General features: G+C 42.7%; 1 protein-coding gene across 4 annotated transcripts in view; it reads left to right on the forward strand.

Moving 5' to 3' along the window:
* Ltbp1 (latent transforming growth factor beta binding protein 1) overlaps window positions 1–25,644 on the forward strand; it is a 373,313-nt gene that overhangs the window by 64,229 nt on the left and 283,440 nt on the right. Inside the window, exon 1 of one of the 4 annotated variants that reach the window (XM_041631031.1) lies at window positions 21,911–21,998. The exons of the other annotated variants lie outside the window; for them this stretch is intronic. The gene's annotated coding sequence lies outside the window, so the exon portion shown is untranslated. Of the gene's footprint in view, window positions 1–21,910; window positions 21,999–25,644 lie in introns of those variants that run through there. 4 annotated transcript variants of the gene reach the window in all.

Here is a 25,644-nt window from a genome sequence, read left to right on the forward strand (position 1 = left end):
TTTTTTTTTTAAATCCTTGTTATTCATGATGGGTGATACAGGCACTGGCCATGGGAGTCTGATGCAGAGCTCAAAGGGACATTGTTTATTTGTTAGGTCCCTTAGTTGTTTGGGGGGAGTGTTGGTACAATGAGTGCCGTTTTGCTAAGTGTAGAACTATTATCTACTGTGTGAGAAGGAAGCCCTTATGGAGGAGACAATGTGCCCGGTCCCCCTCTCTGAGCCTGAGCAGGAAGTCTGGTTTTACTCAGGATATAGATGTCAAATCTATCTGGAGAGCTCACATGCAGCCCGTCTTTTTTTTTTTTTTTTGTGGTCTTTTTTTCCTTGTTTTTTGGTATTCTGCTCTAACAAAAGAGGGTGCTTAGCTGGTCTGGAAAAACTAGTTTTTCCCTTTGAAGACACTGACAGTCCTCTTGACTGCTGCCTCCTCTCACGGATGCAATGAAGGTAAAAGGAGCAATTTTGAATGTGTTCTTTAAAAAAAAAAACATGGGACTAACTCGAAATGTGTTCTATATTTACCAAGCGAGTTTACAGTATGCCAGAAAGTTTCTAAATATAGAGGAGGTCTTTTAAAAGTCCACACAGAGGGGCGCCTTCTGCTTTTAAAGTTCTTGAGAAACGAGCACTTGACATTTATCTGTGGGTTGGTTGATAGGGCACGGAGTGATGTCCCCGCCCTGGAGGAGGAAGGGGATGTGCAGCCTCAGTTCTGTCAGGCTCTTGCCTTCCCGGGTGAGGAATTCCCATGCTTGGGAATCTTTAAAACAGGAGTGTGCTTTGCTGTCACCCAAGACGGGCTACTTGGTGAAGTAGTCCTTGGAGTTCTCTGCCCTCAGGGATGACAGCAGCCCAGGAGTTTATTCTCGTTATCTGAACTTTCCTATACCTTCCTTTTTTGTTCTCCAACAATGGAAGGCTTATTAGAAAGCTGTCGAGAGCTGAAGCTAGGGAGAGATGTCTCTGAGTTTGCAGTGTGAATAGATGCCCTTGGCACTTGGAGTGAACGTATTAGAACAGCTACAATGTTTCCGCTCTTGAATTTTGCTACTGTTCCCAAATGATTTCCCACACTGTAGTGGAGTGCTTAGCGTTGACCCTTCACCCTGGCCTCACAGAAGTGAACCCCTGCCCCCGTGTCTGTTCTGAGCTTCCCTGTGTTTACAACACTCCTGATACTGTCCATGCAATTTCTCCTCTCTGCACACACAGGCACCCAGAGGGGCTTCAACTGAGATTTGCATAAAATTAAAAATACTTCCTGCAAAGCTAACCATGGTGCATAGCTACAATCCCAGTGCTATGTCTTATGCTTGTAGGTCAGCCAGTTTAGCGGGGTCAGTGAGCTTCAGGCTCTGTGAGAGACACTGTTTTGTTTTGTTTTTTATTAAAAAAAGTAGGTGGAGGAACTCAGCCCAGTGCTCCGATGTGGGTTCTGTCACAATTGAGCCATACGAGAAGCCAACGATAATGGCACTGGGATTTGTCTCTACTGCATTTACTGGCTTTTTGGGATCCTCTTCTATTTGGATGCACACCTTCCTAAGCCTGGACCGAGGGGGGAGGGCCTTACCCTGCCCTCTCTTAGGACTGGAGGAGGAGGACTGGAGGGGGAGAGGGGGAAAGGTGGATGGGGAGCTGGAGGAAAGTGGGAGGAGGGGATGAAGTGGAAATTTTGAATGGTATTGTTTATAAAGTAATAAAAAAAAATTAGAAAGAAAAGGTAAGGTAGAGGGACTGCAGAGATGGCTGAGCAGTGCAGAGCTCTCAGTTCTTAGAAAAGGACCCAGATTTGGTTTCCAGGACCCACATGGTTGCTCACAACTGCCTGTAACTCTATCTCCAGTTGTTTCTGCGCCCTCTTCTGGCCTCTGTGGGCACTGCACTCATATTGTGCACAGCCTTATATTCAGGCAAAACACTCACACACAAAGTAAGTATTAGTTCTTAAAAAATGGTATAGCTGTGATAGAGAAAGACAATGGCTTCAGCATGTATTCATGCAAAAGAGGTAGAAGTCTTTCAAATTTTTCTGGTTTTGCCTGGAGGAAGAAAGGCATTGATAAAGTTGAAACCCCTGCCCCCAGTGTCCCATGGATACCCCTGCCCGTGGTGTTCCGTGGATACCTCTGCCCGTGGAGTTCCATGGATGCTTACAGTGCAGAAGTTACCTCTCCCCCTAGAATTATGCTGACCGTGTTTGTAAAGCCCCAGGCTCTTGGATGCGGAGTCTGCATGCTTTACTGTACATCTGCCTGACAAGTCTTTGCTATCTGCTCGATGATGTGGAGGTAGAGGCAAGATGTTACAAAGTTGAAGGTGAAGAACTCAATCCAAGGACTGCCAGAGCTCATTTCAAGGGACCTTTGGGATGAGAATAAAAATCTTAAACCATCATTGAACCAATAATTAGTTTTATCACCAAAGATGTCCTTGTTTCACCTTTTAAACTTGAACTTACATGGAGCTTAAAAGCAAAAGCAAACAATAGTTTATAGTTTAACGATCACAGCAAAGTGACTGCATTCTGGCATGTGTGTCATCCACATTAAAGAACAGGACAGTGTCCCTAGACCTTCCTCCTTCCTCTTTTTCAAAGGGACTTCTCATATACACAGACCTATTCTGCCCGTCTTTGAACTGTCTATTAGTAACACAGTGTGTTTCCCACTTAGCATTATACCTTGGATCTATCTGTGTAGTTGTGGACTGTAGTTGGTTTATTTATATTGTCAATGATTATTTCACCATGTGTGTATACCACATTTCTTATTTATCATAGTCTTGGTGGATGTTTTGGATTGCTTCAGTTTCTTGCCCTGTTTTTGAAATATTTAGCATTATTGAAGAACAATTGACAAAATTGTGTATATACAGTGTTCACTGCGATGCTTTGATGGGTACACATTATAAAATTGCAAACAGATGAATTTACATATCCATCTGTCTTAGGATTTCTATTGCTGTGAACAGACACCAAGACCACAGCAACTCTTATAAAGGAAACATTTAGCTATGGGTGGCTTACAGTGTCAGAGGTTCGGTCCATTATCATCATACAAGCAGGCATGGTGCTGGAGAAGGAACTGAGAATTCTGCATATTGATTGGCAGGCAACAGGAAGTAAACTGTGACACTAAGGGTAGCTTCAGTATTGGAGACCTTGAAGCCCACCCCCATAGTGACATGCTTCTTCCAATAAGGTCACATCTACTCCAACAAGGCCACACCTCCCAATAATGCCCCTCCCTATGGGAGCCATTTTCTTTCAAACCACCACACCATCTCACAACTTCCCATTTTGCTGTCCATGGTAAGAACATTTAAGAAGCACCCTTTAGGGCATTTCCAGTCTACAATATGGTATTAACTGTAGTCATCTGGCTGCTAGCGATCCATACTCTTTCCATTCTGAATAAGTGAAGTTTTGTGTCTTTTGGCTAATATTTAGCTTTTTTATGAGGGTTGTTATTTAAGTATACACGCATGTACTGGTATTTATCAATGTGTGTATGTACCAGTATGATTATCAATGTGTGTATGCACCAGTATGAGTTATCAATGTGTGTATGCACCAGTATGATTATCAATGTGTGTATGCACCAGTATGATTTATCAATGTATGTATGGACCAGTATGATTATCAATGTGTGTATGCACCAGTATGATTATCAATGTGTGTATGCACCAGTATGATTTATTAATGTATTTATGCACCAGTATGATTATCAATGTGCGTATGCACTAGTATCTATCAATGCGTGTATGCACCAGTGTGCTAGCCTGTGGAAGACAGAGTGAGATACCCTTCTCTATCACCCTCTGCTTTATTCCTAACAAAAACCTAAAGCTAGGCTGCCCCCACCATGCTCCAGCGATCCTCCCGTCTCTTTCCTCCCGCAGCTCTGGGGTTACAGATGCACATGTGGCCATGCCTGGCTTCTGCTTTTCTTCCCCTTCTGGTTTTGTTTTAAAATGTGGGTGCTGGGATCCGAACTCAGGCCCTCATGCTTGCTCTTGCAGCGAGCACTCTTATTCCCCAAGCCATCTTTCTGGCCCCCGAGGAACTGGAATTAAAGAGGTCTAGAGAAAGACTTTGAAGGAAGAATAACCCATAAAGTAGAGATTGGAGACATGGCCAGAGAAGGGTAGGCCACGTGTTCTATAAGACCTCTCTACACACTGTGCTCATGAGAAAACAGCGGCCCAAAGTTGTTTGAGAAAGAACCAATAACAGCCTTGGTTTAAACCCTGGACACTTATGTTTAAACATTTGTGATAAGAACTTTAAAGTTTTCAGTTAAAAAGGGCAAGTGCTGGTTTGGGTACGATCTGTTCCCCGGTTTAATTGCTGGCGGCCAGTATGGCTGTGGTGCTGTGTGATGGTGACAGCTTGTGTTTACCGAGAGTCTGGTCTGTGCCAAGCACTGTTCTCATTACTTTGGGCAATTATATTATTTAATCTTTTCAAAAGAATGTGAAATTGATACTATTTGTCTTATTCTGTTTTATGCTGTTATAGTAAAATATCAAAAACTGAGTCATTCATAAAAAAGAGGTTTGTTTATAGCTTTTGGGGGGGGGTGACAGCCCAAGACTGGGTAGCCATGTAGGTTTGGAGGGAAGATAAGGAAAGCAAAGAAAGAGAAGGAGAGGAAAATGATCTTATGTGGAGAAAAGAAACAAGAACGAGCCAGGGTTGCTTGTAATAGGCCTCCTTTTGGTAATGAACCCAGTTTCTTGATACCGAAGATAGCCTTACCAGAATGAATCCAGTCTCTTAAGAGAAACATCAGTCTACTCACAAAACAGATTCTTCAGGATTCCTCATGCCTCCTATAGGTCGTCCCCTTAGCTCTTTTGGACCAAAGACCTAGGGCCCAGGAAAGGTCAATCACCTTCCAGTTATAGTACTATTATCTCCATTTTATATTATGCAGCTGGCGGGTGTTGAGGGGTTAAGTTATTTGCCTGGAGAGACTTTACCTGTCTTTAAATGCCGTCTCCAGAATCAAATTTAGGTCCTCTGCACATGTCGTCTCTTAACCGGAGAGGTTATCACGCCTGCCTTTGTGCTAGTTCCCTGTCACTGCCGTGTTAACTGTCCCAAGGTTAGTCCCTTAACACATTTATTTTTGTCATTCTGAGGTCCGAAGTCCAGATGGGTCCCAGTGTGCTGCAAGGAGATGCCTGGGTCTGCATTCTTCCTGGTATTGGGGAACACATATGACTTTGCTTTTTAGCTTCCAGATGCTCCCTGCATGCCTTCCTTGTCTTGTGGCCCCTTCATTCACATTCAGAGCCAGCAGTGTTGGGCTTGATCTTTCTTGTGTTGGAAACTCTCTTCTTTCTTCTTTGATGTGGGATTCCCCTCTGTGAATACCATTGGTTAATAAAGAAACTGCTTTGAGCCTATAGCAGGGTAGAACAGAGGTAGATGGGGAAAACTAAATTGAATGCTGGGAGGAAGAAGGCAGGGTAGGGAGAAGTCATATAGCTGCTGCCCGGAACAGACATACTGGAACCTTGCCAGTAAGCCACAGCCACATGGCGATACACAGATTAATAGAAATGGTTTAAATTAAATGGGTTAGCCAATAAGAAGCTAGAGCTAATGGGCCAAGTGGTGATTTAATTCATACAGTTTCTGCAGTTTCTGTGTGGTTGTTTTGGGGCTGAGCAGCTGGGAACTAACTAGAAGCCTCCTACAACACTCTTTCTTTCTTTCTTTCTTTCTTTCTTTCTTTCTCCTCCTTCCTCTTCCACCCTCTCCTCCTTTCCCCCCTTCTTCCTTTCTCTTTCTCTTCCCGCTTCCTCCTCCTTTTCTTCTCCTTCTCCCCATCCCTCCCCTTCTTTGTCCCCCCTTTCCCTCTCTACCTCTTTCATTATTTCCCTCTCCTTTTCTTCTCTTCTCCCTGTCTTACTAAGTAGCCCAGGCTGGCCTTAAGCCCACAGTCCTCCTGCCTCAGATGCGATGTCCTTGGATTTCTCATCTTTTAAGGGCACTTATTATTTAATTGCCTTGAACCTGTCTGGATAATGTATCCCAAGGTCACCTGATTAGCAATGCTAATTTTATCTGCACCCCTAGTTCTCCTTTGCTGTGAACATCAGCACTCACAGGTTCTGGAGCATAGAGTAAGGGTGACTCTGGAAGTGGGAAAGGACAGTTTTTCTGCTCACCACAGTATCTTACCACAGAGCTAAGCTTGTTCTGGCAGTCTTCCTTCCTGCCATGAATGAGCTATAATCACAAGGTTAGTGACTAGCAACCTTAGTACCTTCCAGTTAGAAGCTAAGCCAACCTTTATGTCTTTAGTAAAAATAGATTTAAGTACTTCACACAGGTTGAAGTTTTAAATATCTAATTCTTTTGCATTGTCCTTTGAAATCTTTGTGTAAGCACACCCAGGCACTTGCCAGGGAGGAATAATGGGAATCCAGGAGACCAAGAGGCTGGAGATGGCCAGGACTGTGAGGAGCCCTGAGAAAACTACTTATAGATATGAGCCTTTGGGCACACCCAAGCAATCTCATCCTCTAGAGCACTGGTTCTCAAACTGTGGGTCATGACCCCCATGGGGGGTGACATAGCAGATATTTCTATTATGATTCATAGCAGTATCAAAATTACAGTGATGACGTAATAACAAAAATATTGTTATGGTTGGAGGTCAGCACAACATGAGGAACTGTATTAAAGGGTCACAGAGTTAGGAAGGTTGAGAGCCACTGACCTGGATAGTGTGGCTGAAGACTCTGATTGCAGTGTTCTTGGAGGTGTCTGGGAAGGATGGGCCCGGGCGAACAGGATGGGGAGAGGGCCCCACTCTTTACCAACAAGATGATGGCCTGGGAGCCTCTGGATGCTTCTCCTGTGCTGCTTCTATGTTTGAAAACATTTGTGCACTGAGAACAGACTTCCTTAGTTGTCAGAGGACTGGCTCCAAACTGACAGTGAACGTGGGATTGAAAACTCATTAAATACATTTTTGAAACTTGTAAATCGCCTGGTGCCAATGTGACTGACATGGATCCATGATCTTTAGATTGTCACTGCATAACTGACAACGTCAGAACGCTGCTGAGCTTGATGCTGGTACTGATTAAATTACAGTTAAATCCTTCCTCCCCCTTTGAATGTGCTTTGCTAACCAAAGCTAACCAAGTTTCCTTAAGCTTAAACTAACCCCTCCTCTTTTGCTTCCCTTGCCTTAAGAGTTTGACTAACATTTAAGACTGAAGTTTCATACCTGTTCTCAGCTTCGGAATTGCCTCGAATGAAGACTCTAAAGGGTGGGCATCCCGTGTGAGGTGAATGTGGACTGTACCTCAAATCCTCTAACATACGCAGCAAGTTGGAGCTAAACGGCAGAGCCCACGTGTGGTGGAGTGTGTCCTTCACCTAGTTACCTTTCCCTGAAAGGCATTAGAGTCGAATGAACAGAGACCTCAAGTCTCTTGGTCTTGGAGGTAAGAACTTTTAAGTGGGAGGAAAAGCTTTATGGAGAAGAGAAACCTTAGATTCATTAATCTAGGAAAAAATGCCTCTCTTTATTCAGGCCTGCTATTTTTGGGGAAGATATGTATATCTGTGATAACAAGAGAAGCTAGAAAGACCTGGTGGAATTAGATAGTAGATTGATCGTCTGTTTTATGCTTATGGATAGTATGACAGAAATTTGGAGGAATTTTTTCTTGGGGGCCAGATGATATGGGGGTAGTCAGGATCCCCTCTTAGGGTTTTCAGTATCATTAATAGAAGAATTTAAGAGTAGACTCAAATGTAATCTCAAGAACAATTTTATTTGAATTAAAGGCACCCTAAGGCAGGCAGGCAGTAAACTTCAGCAGCTGCTTGCAGAAAGAGGATTGAGAAAGAAGGGGGAAAGTCATGTTGTTTGAACTACTGACATGGAGGTCCACTGCCTGACAGCAGGAAACCAATGTGGGGAGGTAGGGCTTTAGAGCAGAAGTAAAGCAGCCCAAAGCATGAGCAAAAAAATGTATTTAGTTATGGCTAGCATCCCAAAGAAAATGTCAAGAAAAAGAAAAGAAAAAGTTATACCTTTTGGAGTTAGGGAGTTGATCCAACAGAAAACCTCATGGTGGCATGTAGAAACTAGGCCGGGGGCCGGAATTCTGGAAAGCGTAGGAGAGTATTTTATTAAAGGAATAATTAGCCTATCTATCTCTTTCATTGTGTCTTAAGGTGAACTTGCTTGCTTAGGAGTGGTCTTGGGACAAGAAATTGACCTGGCCCAACTGAAATGTTAGGTCTTTCTACCCAGGCCAGAGATTCTATTCTCTTAACCAGTTATTTATGTGACAAATCTTTCCCTGGGGAGATGCAACACACATGTCTACTCACCCCACACAGGAATCTCATGACCAGAGTATGGACACTACCAAAGTCCAGCTTGGTAAACCATGAGTTTTATTGGGGTTACTTAAAGGAGCAGAAAGGACTCAAAGACAGCTACATCACCAAAGCCTACTCTAGTACAGGTGAAAATTCACAAAAACTGGGAACCTGGGGCACACTGTACAGCCTGCAGCAACTCAGCAGGTTGGTGAGGTCCTTTCCAAGTGACTCTTCCTGCAGCTGGGCTGGTTTCTGCTCCTTCCAGGCAGCTGGTCTGGTCTCAGAGTCTATTTGAGAGGGACTCCTGGCTTTTATTGCTTACTCTAACAGAGAGGGGCCTAGTGAATCTGTTCTGATTCAGGGACTTCCTGACGCTGTTTTGAGTTGTTTACCTCCATGCTTCCCTGCAGGTTGGAATGTTTTGGTCTCAGAGGAAACTTAACACAGCCTCAGTTTTCCCAGAATTCCTCTCTCTACTTTCTCTTTACTTTAACAATAGGGAGAGAGGCTCTGATTGTCTCCTATAGTACTATTATTTGGGACTCTATGAAGAATGATTGGATGTAAACCTGAGCTCATAACTAGAGAGTTCCCTGTACTGAAACAATACCTGTTTCTCCTTGTTCTGTCTAAAGGTCTCAGCTGGCTTCTCAGAAGTGAAGATCAGACTCTTCTGCAGATTGAAGTCTGATTTCCTATACTCACCTGGTTCTCTTTCTTCTGGTCATTGTCAAGGTCCTGTCCAGCCAGTTCCTTCCTGACATGAGCAGGAAGTGTTTTCTGCCTTTAATCCATCGTCCACTTCTCTAACTAATGCATACACATTCTGCTAATCTCAGACCCCGCAATTGCTTCCTGCAAGGCTCCCTCATGGCACCTTGCATGTATCACACCTTCATAGCATTCATTTGGATTAGTATGCAATTTCTTCTGCCTGCTTAGGGCTTATTTGGTCAGTGATATCAATGACTCAGTAGAACTCAAATGTTGGAAATGCAGATATTAATCAGTCTTCAAGGCTGCCTCACTGTACCCAGAATAATGCCAGGTGACCAGGCCAAGGAAGTTGACTCAACCATTCATTCCATTGTGTTATAAGGAGCTGCAGTGGGCTGCGTTCCTGCTGCCCCAGGTCCTGGCTGCCTGGCTTGCTTACGCCCCGAAATAATTACATAAAAACTGTATTCTTTTAAACATTGCTTGGCCCATTAGTTTTAACCTCTTATTGGTTAGCTTTTACATATTGATCTAACCCATTTCTAACATTCTGTGTAGCACCACGAGCTGGCTTACCAGGAAAGATCTTAACCTGCGTCTGTCTGGAGTGGGAGAATCATGGCGACGGCTTCTTTCTCCCAGCATTCTGTTCTGTCTACTCTGCCTACCTAATTTTCTGTCCTATTAAAGGGCCAAAGCAGTCTCTTTATTTAACCAATGAAATTAACACAAAACAGAAGACTCTCCCCCATCACCATTGTCTGTTCCAGGGTTGGTTAATAGTTTGGCCTGGAATTGTGTTCTTCTCTGGTATTGCTACGTATTACAGGACCCATTTCTACTATGTCTCTAGATGTCCTGAGGGTTTTTCATTGATCAGACTATAGTTAATTTTCTGGGTCTTGATTTCACAGCATTGGGTCTTTCTGCTCCTTGTATTTCCTAGCATGGCTCTGAAATGCCGAAGCCACTTTATACGGAGTATGACAGTACAGATGGCCAGCCCCTCTCTTGGGAGGATTCTGGACACTGACACTGTAAACTCTTTTTACGAGCCCCAAGTTTTCTAGTGCTCGTAAGTATTAAATTACATATTGATTTGAACCTTGACACACTTGGCTCAAGCTCCTGGAAAGCCAACAGGGACGATCAGGCATACCCGAATTATTTTTCACTAGAGTTCCTGTGATTCTGGGCTTTCATCACTTAAGCTCCACCAAAATACTGAAGAGCTATTTGATTAGTGTTATTATCTGTGGGCAGAATCAACCCTGGGTGCTTATCCCTTTGGAAGTTAACATTTAAGTGCAATGGAAAATAGAATGAGAATTGGGCACAGTTCACCCTCCCCATTTTCCAGAACTTTCTACCAACGCAAACCATAATGTTTTATAACTGTGATATGAAGTCAGATCCTGAACGCCCTGCCCAAAGTGACTCGGGAGCTAGGGCTTGAACCAGGCTCCCTGACTGTTTATTTCACATTCTTTTATATCACTCTGAGACTCCTTTACTCAAAATAATGGGAGGGGGGAAAAGACTAGGCGTGGCAGCTCTCATTTGTAATTTCAATACTTAGGAAGTAGAAGCAGGAGGATTGCCAGTATGAAGCCAGTTGAGTTACAGTGAGATCCTGTTTCAGAACCTAACAAATTCAAGGCAGTATTTTGAAGCCCCACCCCACCCCCACAAAAGTATGGCACAGTGAATATTTTAGTGGTTTTGTGAATCTCAAATGGTTAGACAAACATTGTTTATTTTCAAAACAGCTCAAGATTCACTGTAAACATAGTCTGTTTAGTGGCGTTGGTTGCCGCTGTAGAAAGCCATTTTCAGCCCTTTACAAATCAGCAAGACCATCTGTCACTGGTGCAGGATTTAACAAGCAGAACCCAACCCAACCCAACCCAACCCAACCCAGCCCAATCCATTTTAGGGCTTTCTTTGACAGGGGCTTGACTTTTGCATGGTCAGAGTTCTGTCTTTTCTTGACTTGGTGTTGGTGTTTTGCCAGGCACTGGTGTTGGGAGGTTTGATGGGCACAAGTTGAGGTGAGGCCTCTTTCTTTGTTAATTTGCTCAGAGCCTCTTTGTGCGGCGACTAATCCTTCCTAATTATCTTTCTAGGAAGGATGCTCTAACTCTAGCAGGAAGACGACATGGACATTGTGTGATCAGGACACACTAAAGGAAGTTATCAGAGAGGGGGTGGCAGTCTCTACCCCGCCCCTCTTTGGGAAGCTCTTTTCTCTTTCTTTCTGCCTTTCTTGGATTTCTTTGGCCTCTGTTTATCTCCCGGTTTAGCTGAGGTATTTTGAAGGAGAAAAGCCCCTTTTCTAAAGAATACATTGCCATATAATTAGGGGGACTTTTCACAACTTAATGTTTTAAAAGGTGGCCTGTGATCCACAGTAATTAGGAAATTTAATGTGCATGAGTATTTTCTGTGAAATTCTTCCTACTCCTGGATTAATTTTCTCTACTGGCTGAGGTGGTAAATTTTATGGGAATGTACTACCAACACCTGTATATCAGATTATTTCAGATCTGCGATATTTTAAACAGAACCAGTGTGGTCTCTGAAAAAAAAATCAAGCTTCAGTAAATCAAATAAATGACAGTATGTGAAATTTTAAAGGTTTTGCCTATTTTTTGAGATGTCAGAATAACTTTAATATGTGTTTTTAGATTTTCTTTTCAGTGAGATTGAATATTTCATATTTGAGTATAATTTATTAGAGTATAGGAGAATTTATTGAGTGAATAGCCTGCTAATATTCTTTATAGTGTTCTGTTATCTATTTTTTATTTGTAATTGCTCTTTTCATATTAAAGAACCTTTAGTCCTACATTTCAAGAATTCTTCAAGGGGTTCAATGGGAAGACTTTTATTGAATTTCTTATCTTCAAATTTGGAAGAAGCTTTCCTTTTAGCCCTGTGCTTTAAAAAACTCCTATTTGCCCATGAAGACATAAATGCAGTTGGTTACTCATATGTGATTTATTTCAGAATTCTTCTATCTTATTAGAGACTTACTGGTTTACATAGAAATAAATCTTTTTTTCTTAGATTAAATTGTGTGTGTGTGTGCATGCATACATGTGTGCAGGTGTGCATGTGTACATGTGAAGGTCAGACAACTCTAGAGAATCAGTTCTCACCTTCCACCTGGTGGAAGCACCTATCTCTTGTGTCTGATGCTTTGTAGACTTGGGGGCCATTCTCCTGTGTGTGCCTCCTGTCTCATAGTAGGAGTGCTGAGTTTATATTGGAAGCCACTACAGCTGGCTAGTGGGTTCCAGGGACTGAGCGGAGGTGGCCAGGCAGGTGCACCTCGTGATTCTCTGGACCCATCTCACCAGCCACACACACCTGAGTGTTTATCCAAGTCTAGATGATTGTCATTCGTTTATAATTGATTGCCTTGTTTTGGTTCATCACGGTGAAGATTAGACTCTCACTGACCTCCACAATACAGATTCTTCAACATTTCCTTATTTATTTACCTTTGTTATTGTTTTTTTGAGGCAGGCTTTGTCCTTGTAGCCCTGACTGCCCTGAAACTCACGCTGTAGACCAGGCTGACCTTGAACTCAGAGTTCTACTTGCCTCTGCCTCCTGTGTGCTGGGATTAAAGGTGTACACCACCACTGCCTTGCTAGATTTTCAATTTTTCAAAGTTGATTCATTCATTCTACCAGGAAGCATTTGTTGAGTGTCAGTCACATGCCAGGTATTGGTTTAGGCGTATCAGTTGAAGACAGGATAGTATGTTTGAACAATAGTGATGACCAGAGGGCAGTACGCATTAGTTGCTGACTTGAGTACGCACCGGTTACAAATCTAATATGGAATGAGGGAAGGGGAGATCAGTGGGGACTAGAGTATTAGAGTTAAGAAGATTGACCGGAATCTGCAGGATTAGGTGACCTAAGGAAGAGGCAGGGCTTTAAGTAGACAACAATATCCAAATGTATAGGTATGAGTGTGCCGTTTCCATAGTGCTATTGGGAGACCACTCTATTTAGAAAGAATTGAAAATCAGTAGCACACAAGGTTGGGTGGGGAGACCCACGTTTGGGATGTCCTTGATAGTCTGACAGAGGAGTCAGAGTAGGGTATAGAGAAGTAGGAAAAGGCCCACAGCAGCCATTAGGGAAATAAAAGAGTCACTTGTGCGTTGCCTCATCATGGAGGGCAGAAGACCTAGCTTGATGGTGGGCACATTTCAGAGAGGGATGATGGGTGGGCCTGCTTTATAGCCAACTGCAACTTCTTGAGAAAAAGAATTCAGTTTGCTGATAAAGGAAACAGCTTCTGGGTCCAGGTTAAGAAGTATGTGTTACCTGTTTATACGTCAGGGTTAAAAAATTATGTACAGAGCAATATTAATCTGTCTCTAGAATGTTTAATGGATGGGGAGGTAGAGCTTGTCTTAATGCTTCCTTTTCTTGACTCCACTCTAGCCCCAGACTCAAATTCACCAATCAGAAACAAAACCAGATTTAATCTCCTTCTCTGTTGATCTGCTATCCATCCTCAAATCACTCTGGATAACAAGTCCTCATGCTATGTAAGAAGATCAAGGTGTTTATTCCTGGTTCTCCAGATGTTCATCGGGCTTTGATCTTTGACCTTTTCTGCTCTTTGACTGCATAGCTTTTGCCTTAAAGGATTCATGTTCTCTCTGCCCCTTACTACATAAATCTCTGTGTGTTCTCATGTTAAGCATTCCGGTATTCTTCCTCATATGGGGGACACAGTCCTGGCTTACACTTGTCATGATAGACATCATGAAATAATTCCCAATTCTCTGAACTTGAAATGAGCCCCTTGTCCCTGCCCTACACTTTTATAATAATCTATTTGTTGATTGTATCTATTCTTTTTAGTCAATACTTAAAATAGTTAAATATAAACATATGAAACAGATTGCCTGTTTATTCTGTGACATTTATTTTTAAGTAATGTGTTTTCTTTTTTTGTTTCAGATATGGCATGTATTTGTTTAATCATCTGTTAAAGTCTGAAGTTGCCAAGAAAGTTTTTATGATTTGCTCTGGGGGCCACTCAGTCCAGGTGATAGAAATAACACTATTGCCTCAAAATTGGAAACACTTTCTAAACCTAGTGGAAAAAGCACTGTTTCTTAAAAACAAGAACTAAAGCCCCACATATCTTCATGTTCAAAGTAATGTAAGATATTCATAAAAAATAAAGAGATAATTAAGCTTGCAGCTATTTCTTCTGAATTGAAATCTTTCCTTCTGGAAGGAGCCTCATTAAGGCTCAGGAAGTAAATGAAACTTACAAGACTTAGGAAGTAGGCATAATGGAAAAATCTCAGGAAGTTCCTGAAGCTTAGGAGAATCACAAGCCCCCTCCTCAAGGATAGTAAGCAGTAACAGTTGCTAGGGAGGGAAATGGCCAAATTGCCTGCAGGTATAAATTGTTCTCTTGCTGGTGTGGGCTTTCTGATGATATGGTTGCCTTTGAGCTATCCACACCTCTGTAACAAACTTAGCCTAGGAGGGAATTACTTCTTTGGCATTTTGTTAGTGCCTTGTTTAGGGTGGAAAGACATTAGTTCATGCTTCCCGAGGAAGTTCAGAGCATGGCTCTGTTAGGAAGTCTTTGACTAAAACAAACAAACAAATAAACCAAAACCAAAACAGAATAATTGGGGATTTCACATATTTCATTATTTCATATGTGCTAGGTGCTATGATAACAACTAATGTAAATATTCTTTCATTTCAACAAAAAAGAATAGCTTGGATTCATTTTTTTCTTTTTGTTGTATTATTTCTAGAGACGTTTAATGAAAATAAATACAGCTGTATTTTTAATTTTCAACTTTTATTTTTATGGGCATGAGTGTTTTGCTTGCATGTCCATATGTCCTGATGCCAGTTGAGTCTGGAAGAGAATGCTGGAGCATATTAAAATTGCTCATAACCTCTGAACCATCTCTCTGGCCCTTAGAGCTATATTTTTAAAGGAAAAAAATGCATCTAATGCAGTTGTACGCCTTTTAATAAAGCCACATATTTTTCATGCTCAGCCAAGATCTAGCTCTGGTGTTGATGGTCCCGGGATCCATAAGCAAGTGATTTACTGAACTCTTCTCTGTGTGTACCAGGTTCTGTTTCAAATCATAGGTTCATAAAATGTAACCAACATTAGCCTTACAAACGGATTGCTTCTAGATGCCTTAGTGTGGCCAGTATGGGCAGTGAGGTGAGAGATTGGGAGAATTTTCTGCTGATCAGAAACGCTGCAATGGTAGTGCAGAAATTAATAGCCCCTGAGGACTCCTGCAAAGGGACTGTAAGGAGGTGTGCTGCTCTTTCCCGGGAATAGCAGCCTCAAGTGACAGCCACTGAGCTGGCCTCTTTTTGTATGGAGACACTGCCTCTAGTGTTGAGGAAAGCAATACCCACTAGGAAACAGAACAAGATTATGGTGTTGTCTTGAATGTGAGCTGGTTTTGGCTGTCCGCTGTATAATAGATCCAGATGAACAAAGTACTTCGTATCACTTTGGCTCTATTCTGCACATAGGCAAGCTCAGCCTGTGGTGTGCCTCAGAGGCCGCAGACTTATAGATGCCGTGTAATAAACTAGTTTTGATCCACAAGTCTTTCAAGGGGCTGCTGGCCTCTTCTTGGTCCAGAGCTCTGAGGGCCTAAAATGCATGTGGTGTCTATAATCGCTAAACTTGATGGCTTGTCGCTCACTCTCAGGCATTTCCTCCCTCCCCCTGTCAGATGTATTTTTTTTCTTTTGGATTGTTATTGAGGTCCTGATCTCATGGAATCATGCATGTATAGAGTTAGAAGACAGACAATATTTGATAGTTGGTTGCTTTGTTTTTAAGGCTAAAGTTCATTAACTTCTCAGATCGTCCGTGAATCAGTGAAAACAGGAGTTGATACTGGATCCGTCAAGAGCCCCTGAAAACACTAGTGGGTGTTACTGAGGTTAAGATAGCTGACAACTGAAATGTTTAAATGGAATCTTAGAATGTTGGTAGAATTATTGAGAGCTTTGTTTTCCTTTTCGGTCAGCTGGACCAGTACTGAGGGTTCTTTATGTGAATGCGTATAAACTATTTATAAACTTGCACAATGCAGTTATGCTTTAATGTTTGGAGTTTAAAGTCTGCGTGGCTCCAAAACTGGATGTAGTATTCCCTATCATGTTAGAACGATGACAAGCCGTGGGAGCACAGGACAATGCTGGCGCATTTTCAAAGGCATTCCTCCCCGGTCTGGATACTGTAATAAACACAAATGTAGTTTCTTCAGTTTTATTAGACACACAATGTGTGTCGCAGTTTGGAAGAGCTGTTTGTGTTTTAATTCCTTTCAGTTTCTTTCTCTCTTTCTCCTCCTCCTTTTTTTTTCCCTCTTTCTTTTTGAGGCACTCTAGTTCTGGCTGATTATGTACAGTCCTGAAAATAGTATCTGGTAAAAACAGAATATAGGTTTGACATTTTCCTTTAGAAGAAAAAAAAAGGTAGCAGTTTTGGATGCCTAGGCAATATGTGGACACCCGTGGCAGTGAGCTTGTGAAGGAGCTTTCATTTAAGAAACGGGAGTGTAATCTGCACACGGACGATTTTGCTGTTGGGCAGCAGGTGGCAAGCTTTGCTTTTCAGTGTTCCTTAATCTGATTTTTTTTATACCACCGGATGCCAAGATTCGAAGAGGGTGGTTTGAGTCCACTGGAAGATGTCATTTCTTGGCAGCGCAGCCTTGAACCTCCTCCTTCACTCACTGGGGGTAATTGCCTTCCTTTGGGTCCCATGGCTGACCTTCAGGTGGCCTTGATGCAGATGGGAAGAAGGGATTAATTCATGTGAGAGTGATGCTTTATTCTCTTGTGATTTTAGCAAATGTTACTGATAGAGGAAATAAATCAGAAACAAATGAGCTTAAGGCAGGCCCTGCGTGATTTATATGGATTTGGTTGTGTCATTTTCATTTAATAATAAGAGTGTGTGTTGTTTTTGCTTTGAATGAAAAAAACAAAACCGATCACTTCTAACTAGCTAAGTGCCTTGCTGTGGAAGTGAGATGTAAGCAGGTCTGAACTGAGTTCTAGGAAAGTATTTGAAAATCAGAGAAGAATACACTTCAAGATCAGAATGGCAAGTCGGCTCGCTTATGTTCGACTATGTGTTTAGTTCGAATTTGGATGCAAGGAGCTGAGGGCCTTGGACAAGCTCCTTGCATGCATTTCTTGCACAACTGCCTTGCCACTGAGCTACGCCCCATGAGCTGTGATTTGGATTCTAAGTCAGGAAAGAGTGTGGGCTTGGCGAGGATGGGTATGAAGAGGAAGGCACCAAATGCTTCTCTAGTCCATTTGTTTGTACTTTTCTATATTAAAAGTCACATGTAGATTCTTTTATGCATTATGAAGAATTGAAAATGGTGAACAGAAGCCCTGATCACTGTACGCGTTTATGAGTCTCTCAGGGGTCACCATCAGCTCTGCACACAATTATCTTTTTTTTTTTTTCTAGTGTTTTAAGACAAGGTTTCTCTGTAGCTTTGGAGCCTGTCCTGGAACTAGCTTTTGTAAGGCAGGCTGACCTCAGACTCACAGAGATCCACCTGCCTCTGCCTCCCAAGTGCTGGGGTTAAAGGCGTGCGCCACCACCGCCTGGCTAATGGCTCAATTATCTTTCCTCGGCCTTTTGTTAAAATTGAGTTCACCTGGGTTGTATTTTGCATTCATTTGTTTTGTATATGTTCTTGACTTTTTTTCTTCATGTTTTGGCTCTGCATTTTAATTTTTCTTGTTCAAGCTTACATTATCTACAGGCATAGCATATAAGGCTGGCAGTGAATACCATGCTCTTGTAGCTGCTTCCTAAGGAAGACCCTGAAACGCTGGTCCCTTCCTCAGAGGCCTGGTAAGGGACCCTTCGTGCTCTCCTGGAAGGAATTTCTACCACTCATTGCCCGCCTCACAGATGCTGAGGCTTTTAGAACATTGCTCTACCATGTTTTGCTACCCAGCTCTTGGCTTTTAACCAACTAGAATCCTCCTCCTCAGGTAGCTGGAGTTCAGGTTCCCAGCTTTTCTCCTGCTCTCATATTGAGTAGGAGAGAGCTACTGTTATCTCTTATGAAAGATGTCTGGGTTGTTTCCAGGTTCTGACCATTGACTGCATGGTTACGGAGAACATTTTTGCACAAATCTTATAGTACACATTTTTTTTTTCTGCAAAAAGTTTTATATGTCTCCAAAGCTGCAGAGAAACCCTGTCTTGAAAAACCAATAAAAAAAAAGTTATAAATGTTTCCCTTTCCCCTATGTTAAGGATTTGTCTTGCTTCATGAGACTTGTATTTTAGATGCCCATCCTCTTGACGTAATGTCCCTCTTGTAGTGATTTCTTACCAACCATATTGCCAAGTTCTTTGGCTCTGATAGTGACGTTAACTCCATCATCATCATAAGTAATGGTTATTTTTTCTTCTCTTGTTGCTGTAACCCTTTTTCTTTTTCACTTTCATGCCTGGGAAATTGATTTTTGAGTGACGTGCCTTCCATTTCCACATGGGTTGCCTGGCGTCTCAGCACTATTGAGTGAATGGTGATTCCCTCCCAGTCCATAGGGTTTTACTATTCATGTGCTCATGTTTCAAGCGTGTTTGGGTCTCTTTCTGGATCTTTTATTCTGTTTTTCTCTCTATCCTTGGACCTTACTGGCTATCCCATTGTGCACCTATGTATGTCACCATCTGGGTAGGAAAGCCGTCACTTTGATCCTTCTGTATCAGCATTTCTTTATAACTGGACAACCAGCTTGCCAGGCTTTTATTTTGAAAGAAAACCTAGTTGTAGATTTGATTGAGGTTGCATTAAGTCAATCTCCTTCCCCCACACAGTGTTGAGGCAAATATATATAATTTGATATTGACTCCTTCTGCCAGTAAATGCACTCTGCCGCTGTGTTTATTTTGGTTTTCTTTAGTATATTTCAGTGCATTTAAATAATTTCTTCATCAGGGTCTTTACGAATCCATTGTGAGAGCTATTGACCAGCATTTCCTGGCTGTAGTCACACACGGCATCTTTCCCAAACTGTTACTTTCAAGCTGTTCTTTCTTGGGGAAACGAGATCCTATCTTTTCCTTAGGTGGAAGCTTTGACAAATGAACTCACTACCTCCAGGGTACTGTGTATTCTTCTAGGTTTTTTTGTGGAGAATTAAGCCATGTGCTATGATGAAAAGAATTCTTTCTTCTAGTCTGCAGCTGTCGCTTTATTTTAATTAATTAATTAATTAATTGGTTTTTCAAGACAGGGCTTCTCTGTGTCACTCTGGCTGTCCTGGAACTCACTCTGTAGGCCAGGCTGATCCACCTGTCTCTTCCTCTGGAGTGCTGAGATTAAAGACATGAGCCACCACTACCGGGCTGGTTGTTCCTTTTAAGTGGGGCTCTCTTGGGCTTTTATCACTGAGAGCTCCGTCTGCTGGAAACCTCAGCAGATTACTGCCCTTTATCAAGTTGAGTGAGCCTTCTAGTGTGAGCCTGAGAGCATCTGCTGCAGATGTTGAATCTGGCGATTTGACACGTTGGTTTGATCACAGTGTTTCTTTTCATCTTTGGTGTGGTGAATTATATTAGTAGCTTTGCCAGTGTTGGAACACTTGTATATTTCTATCATAAAGCTCACTTGGCCCCGTGTTTTCTTTTTTTTAATCTTTCACTGAATTTAATTTGGTTTATACGTGTGAGTGACAGTTGTATATAATTCTCCTTTCTCGTACTGGTCAAATTTTTTTAATTAAAAAAATATGGTCAATTTTTGTTTTTAATTTAAAAAAATTAGGGGCTGGAGAGATGGCTCTGTTGTTAAGAGTGCTTGCTGTTCTTTCAGAGGGCCTGGGTTTAATTCACAACAGCCATGTGGTGGCTCACAACTGTCTGTAACTCCTGTTCTAGGGGACCCAGTACCACGGGCACCTGGAACACATGTGGTGCACATATAAACATGTAGTCAAATGCTCATAGCCAGGAGAATATTATTTTTTAAAATAGCATCTCCCTGTATAGCATTGGTTAGTCTGACATTTGCTGGGCAGTCCAAGGTGGGTTTGAACTGGTAGCAATCCTCCGAGCTCAGCCTTCTAACTACTCTTTCTCATACTATGTTGACATGATTTTGGCATTTAATATTTGCTTAACAGTGTGAACTAGGGAATTTTTTCTCATTAAAATTTGTGTGTGTGTGTGTGTGTGTGTGTGTGATATTGAATATTTGGTAGAACTTGCTTGTAAACCAGGCATTTTTATTTCCACTTAAAATTTTGTATTTAAAACTCTTTTCCCTCTCTTCCCCTTCTTTCTGTCCCTTTCTTCTCTCCTGCATTGTGGATAGCAGTGTTTCCACCCCTCATTTCATTCCTCACTCAAGCTACACTGAGTTGTACTTTTTATTCTCTTGTTGATTGCCTCAAGAATATTACCATATATTATTTAAAATATTGAAGGCAGCGTATTTTCACTCCAGGACCTGATGAAGGTCTTAGGACCCTTGGATTACGATGGTGCCTGCCGAGGTCTGTGCAGTTCTTTCCCAGTGGTCTGAAGAACGCTATCTTCCCACTAGGCACTCCATCACTACCGTATGTCATCTGCTCATGTGATTTCCCACATGTCACTTGGCCCACCAGCCATCCTCACTTGCATTTTAGACATTCTTTCTGGGGACAGTTGGTCTTAAATTGCCGCTTTCTGAAATTCCTGTGGTAAGGGTCTTTCAAATGCGCTTTTATTCAAGTTTTCAGAATGCACAATTGGAGCTTGGCTGTCGTAATTTTCAAGAACATTCTTCATTTTTCAAAGTGATAGTCCCATGTCCTTTCTTTTACTCTTTGGTTGACATGTAAACTTGCTCTGCATCTGGATGTGAGAGAGCCGATGCCAGTCAAATTCTCGTTCCCCTGAGGTGACTCACCTCCTATTTGACTAGGACACATTCATCTTGGCTGAGATGAGCTGGGATTTTGATGCACTGTGCTTTTGGAAAATTCTCAGTTACTTTTTTTCTTCTTGGAATATGACTTCTTAGTTCTTTCTGTTTGAAGGGTGTTTGGATACCTACTGGGGCTTCTTACCTTGATCCCACTAACTTATCATGAGATGGTGTCTCACATAGTCCTGGCTGGCCTTGAACTTTTACTGTATAGCCAAGAATGACCTTGAATTTCTTTTTTTACATGCATTTTTATTTAAATTGATTTTATTTGCATTGGTATGAAGGTGTCAGATCTCCTGGAACTGGAGTTACAGATAGTTGTGAGCCATGTGGGTTCTGAGAATTGAGTCCAGGTCCTCTGGAAGAGCAGCCAGGGCTGTTAACCACTGAGTCGTTTCTCCAGTCCCTGACCTTGAATTTCTGACCCCCCCCCCCTCCACTTTCCATGGCTGGGATTGGCAGGCATGCACCACCACACGGGGTTCTTGTGATCTGGAGACTGTACCCAGGCCTTGGTACATGGTAGACAAGCACACTACGACTGAGCCAAATCCCAGCCCTCTCGATGTTTTTAGCTCATGTTTCTTTCTCCATGTGTGCTACATTTCCGGTATTTCCATTTTACCAATTCTCCACTCAAGCCTGTTATCACTGTTGCCCTTCTTTGGGGTGCCTATGATAAGTAGTACTTGTGTTTTGTATCTGTTCTGTTCTTTTCCAGACCATACTCTATAATAGTCTCTATGAGTCATGCATTCAGTGTCTACTTACGCATATTAAAAGGATGCATGCTGCAGCCTACGCCTACAGCAGCCTTCTAACTCGCAGATGTTGACAGACTGACCATATTGTGCTGTTTGATTTTTCTGCTGGCGCCGGCTTATTTCTTACTCATTTTGAGCTTTGATCGTAAGTGTCCATTGGACTCTCAACTCTAGAACTCCTTAACATGTAGATTTAAGTTAGAGTCCTCCAGTGTTTGTGCCTTAGTGAGCTTCTCGGCTGTGTTTTCTGTGCCCTGAGGATCCATTTTAACACTGAGTTGGGCTGGTTGTTTTCTTCACTCAGATAAATTTAGTTGGATGGACCTGTAGTCAGGAGTTTCCACTTGAGAATTCTGTTGTTTGTTCTCATGGTCACTCAAATCCCAGACAGAGGCGAGAACAGCTCCCGAGCTCTCCTCTTGTGGGATGGTGTGTTTTCTGGGTCAGGTCACTTGCTGAGAATCTCATGTGGCAGTCTCGCATTCAATACATCGCCGCTGTGGTCTCCAGCTCTGTCCCAGGGCCTCAGGTAGTACACAGTAACCCACAGCCTGGGAGTCCAGAGGCAGATGAAGCTCCAGGGAGAACTGTTTCACGGCTGGTGCTGTATGATCCTCACTCTCTGGTTGCATTCCGTCTCCCACGGGTTCCAGCTCTCCTGCCAGCTCGACATGAGATGGTTTGTCCTGGGGAACTTTCTTTGAACATCGAATCATCTGTGGTGGTTAAGGAGCATAGTTATTACGAAGGGCTGTATTTCCGAGGAACAGACAATATTTGAAAAATGGAATGTAAAGTTTCTTATTCTGCGTGGAATTCACATCATGGTTTAGTATCTCTAGACTGGTTTTTCTGGGGGGCATGCATAGACAGTCCCTCATCTCGTACAATGTTAGGAACCTTATGAAAATGTCCCGGGGAAGGGGTCGTTCAGCCAAGTGGTGAGAGTCTAGGAAACCCCTGGATGCCCTAGAGACGCTTCTCTTATGTCTGTCCTTTAGCGCCTACCTGGGGACACCTGTGGTCTGGGCTGTGCCTGTATTTTCTGCGTTGTCGTTTTGTTTCCAGTCTGGTCTCCTGACTCTTCATTTTTCTCATTTAAGTCTTTTGGGAAGTCTCTAGCTCTCCTCAGCATGTGTTTCTGGGGTACCTGTGAGTGTGCTCTGAGGCTAAATTAGCCTTCGTGTGCTGGAACTGTGCTGTTCTCGGTAGATGTTCCGTGAGAGAACAAGAAAAGAAAAAACAGACAGCTAATCCCTTCACTGTGGTGGCCTTGGACGGGCAAAGATGTCATCACTCTGAAAAGAGAGAGCTGACTGATAGGCAAGAGACCCGTGTCTCTGTATTCTCCAACTATAGATACTTGTGAATTTATCTCGGTAAATGGAAATAGTATTGTATCCCTTTGGAGGGTCTGTTTGTACATATGCATGTGGTGTGTGTGTGTGTGTGTGTGTCTTGCTGCTGGTGGAGGGCAGGCTTCTGTTGAACCTAGTATTTGTTAATTTGGCAAGAGCAGGCGATCAGCAAGCTCCGTGGATCCACCTTAATGCCAGACATTCAGTCATATACCGTTGCACTGACTTTTTATTTGGTTTTAGAGACGTGAACTCATGTTTACCTGGTAAACACTTTACCAATGAGCCATCTCCTGTGCCTTTGGAGGGTGTTTCTTTCTTCTTCAGTTGGGCTTGCAATTTTTTTTCAAGACAGGGTTTCTCTGTAGCTATGGAGCCTGTCCTGGAACTAGCTCTTGTAGATCAGGCGGGCCTCAAACGCACAGAGATCCGCCTGCCTCTGCCTCCTGAGTGCTGGGGTTAAAGGCATGCACCACTGCCACTGGCTGAGCTTACAATTTTTAATGTTCTATTTTGAGCTCACCCCTTCGTAATGTATTGCCAGATATATTAGGACACCAAGTATAACATCTTTTGTAGCCAAAATTGAAATCAAGTAATTTTGCCTGACCAGTTCTAATCTAAGACTTGTCAAAATCATTGAGAAGTTACATGTTTCTCAATGGAGAGGATGATGATAACATAATCATAGGTAATTAAGTTGAGGCAGCGAATGAAATTGTTTTTTTTTTTTTAGCGTTGTATTATTTCATTTTTAGAAGTCTGAGCTGGAATTTGATAACCGTTGGTTTTAGGTCATGATGATGGGTTTGGAAAGCAAGTCCTTGTCCAAAGTTGATAATGGCCCCCTTAAAGCTGAGGTTTCAGATGATGAAAGCCGAGTATTAGGAATGGCTTAGATTAAGGCTAAAAACAAGATGAGGAGACAGAGCAGGTGTAGAAAATGTGAGTGTGGGGGAAAGTTAAGGAGATGTCAGATGGGGGGGCAGGTTTTGGGGTTCAGAGTAATGAATGAAGCCTGGCTGAGCAGGGATGGGTAGGCATCCTATCCCTGAAGTTATCTGAAGGACCACGGGATTTGCTATCCTGGGTGCTGGTTTTGGAGGCAATCATGAGTTAATGAGAGAGGTTCACAGGGAAATGCCCTGTTAGAGAGGATTCACGGGGTCCAGGTGGACCCAGGTGTTTGGAACAGGGCCAACAGTGCTGGGTGCTCCAGGTCTGGAAAGGGCTAGATTCTAACACATGTCATTAGATTTGTTTCCCTACCAAGGTGCTCACAGTTCAGTGGAAGGTATCCGTACACACACAGGATAATATTTCATCAAAGTTAAGGTAATGAAACGTTACGGGTGGTCTGGGAGATACAAAAAAGACAGGCTCCAAAACCACAGAGAAACCCTGTCTCGAAAAACAAAAAACAAAACAAAACAAAAAGAGTAATATATCTTCCATCCCATAAAAACCAAGTTCATTCCAGGAACTTTTGTCGTTTGGACTGCCTACTATCTACTGCATCTCAAGCCTTACTCTCCTCAATTCGCTCCTGCCACCAGCCAGACATGGTGTTCTCCTTTACTTCCTCCCATCAAGTGTGCCTTCAATTATGAGGCAAATTAAATTTGAGTCCCTCCTGAACTTTTCAAAATAGCCAACAGTTACTGGGCCATACACACTGTGGAAAAAATGTCAGGCATTTTACATGCCCCATCGTGAACATGATGATGGTCACATGATCAAAGGGCGAATGTAGAGCCATCAGGGCAGAGCTGGACACCGGGCTGGGTAGCCTGATGTCATGGAGGTGTTCCTTTAGCGATGGAGTTGGACCGTAGGAGCGTGTCAGGTGATAATGTCACATGGCCACCGAGAACGGCATGTCTTCGCCACCTCTTGTGGAAGATAATTGGCCAGAGTAACTCTGTGGTGGTACTAATCAGATGACTGAAAGCTTCATTGCCATCCGCCGTCAATATCATCCTGCAGAAGGTCAGAAAACCTGTTTCCAAAAGTAGATTACCTACCACAGTGTCAGCTCATGAGTAAGGGTGAAATGTCGGACCCAGCCTGTTGCGCTCCAAAGAACTGCAGAGCGTTCTTGACGACCACATCACAGGGAGAGGAGTTACTCACGGACTCTTGGGTTACTCAGCATTTCCTCTGGATTGGTTTCCTCTAGCTTATTAGTTCCATAAATACATAGGTTGCACCAGGGAAGTATCCATTTTGTTATACATTCTGGAAACTCTGTGCTAAGCTGTGTGCAGGGAGATAAATAGACAATTAGGGCAGAAGAAGGGCCCTGGAGGAGTCTACTGGAAGTGCCGGTCTCCACCCCTTTCCTTATACAGATAATTATAAAATTATAATGTAACGTGATTAAAAAAACTAGTGCATTGACTTGCAGAGGCCCAATGGCTCCTGGTTGTGCTA

The sequence above is a fragment of the Microtus oregoni genome, unplaced genomic scaffold, assembly GCF_018167655.1.
Source record: "Microtus oregoni isolate MIOR12 unplaced genomic scaffold, Mior012 000036F_ref0000092, whole genome shotgun sequence".
Taxonomy (NCBI): domain Eukaryota; kingdom Metazoa; phylum Chordata; class Mammalia; order Rodentia; family Cricetidae; genus Microtus; species Microtus oregoni.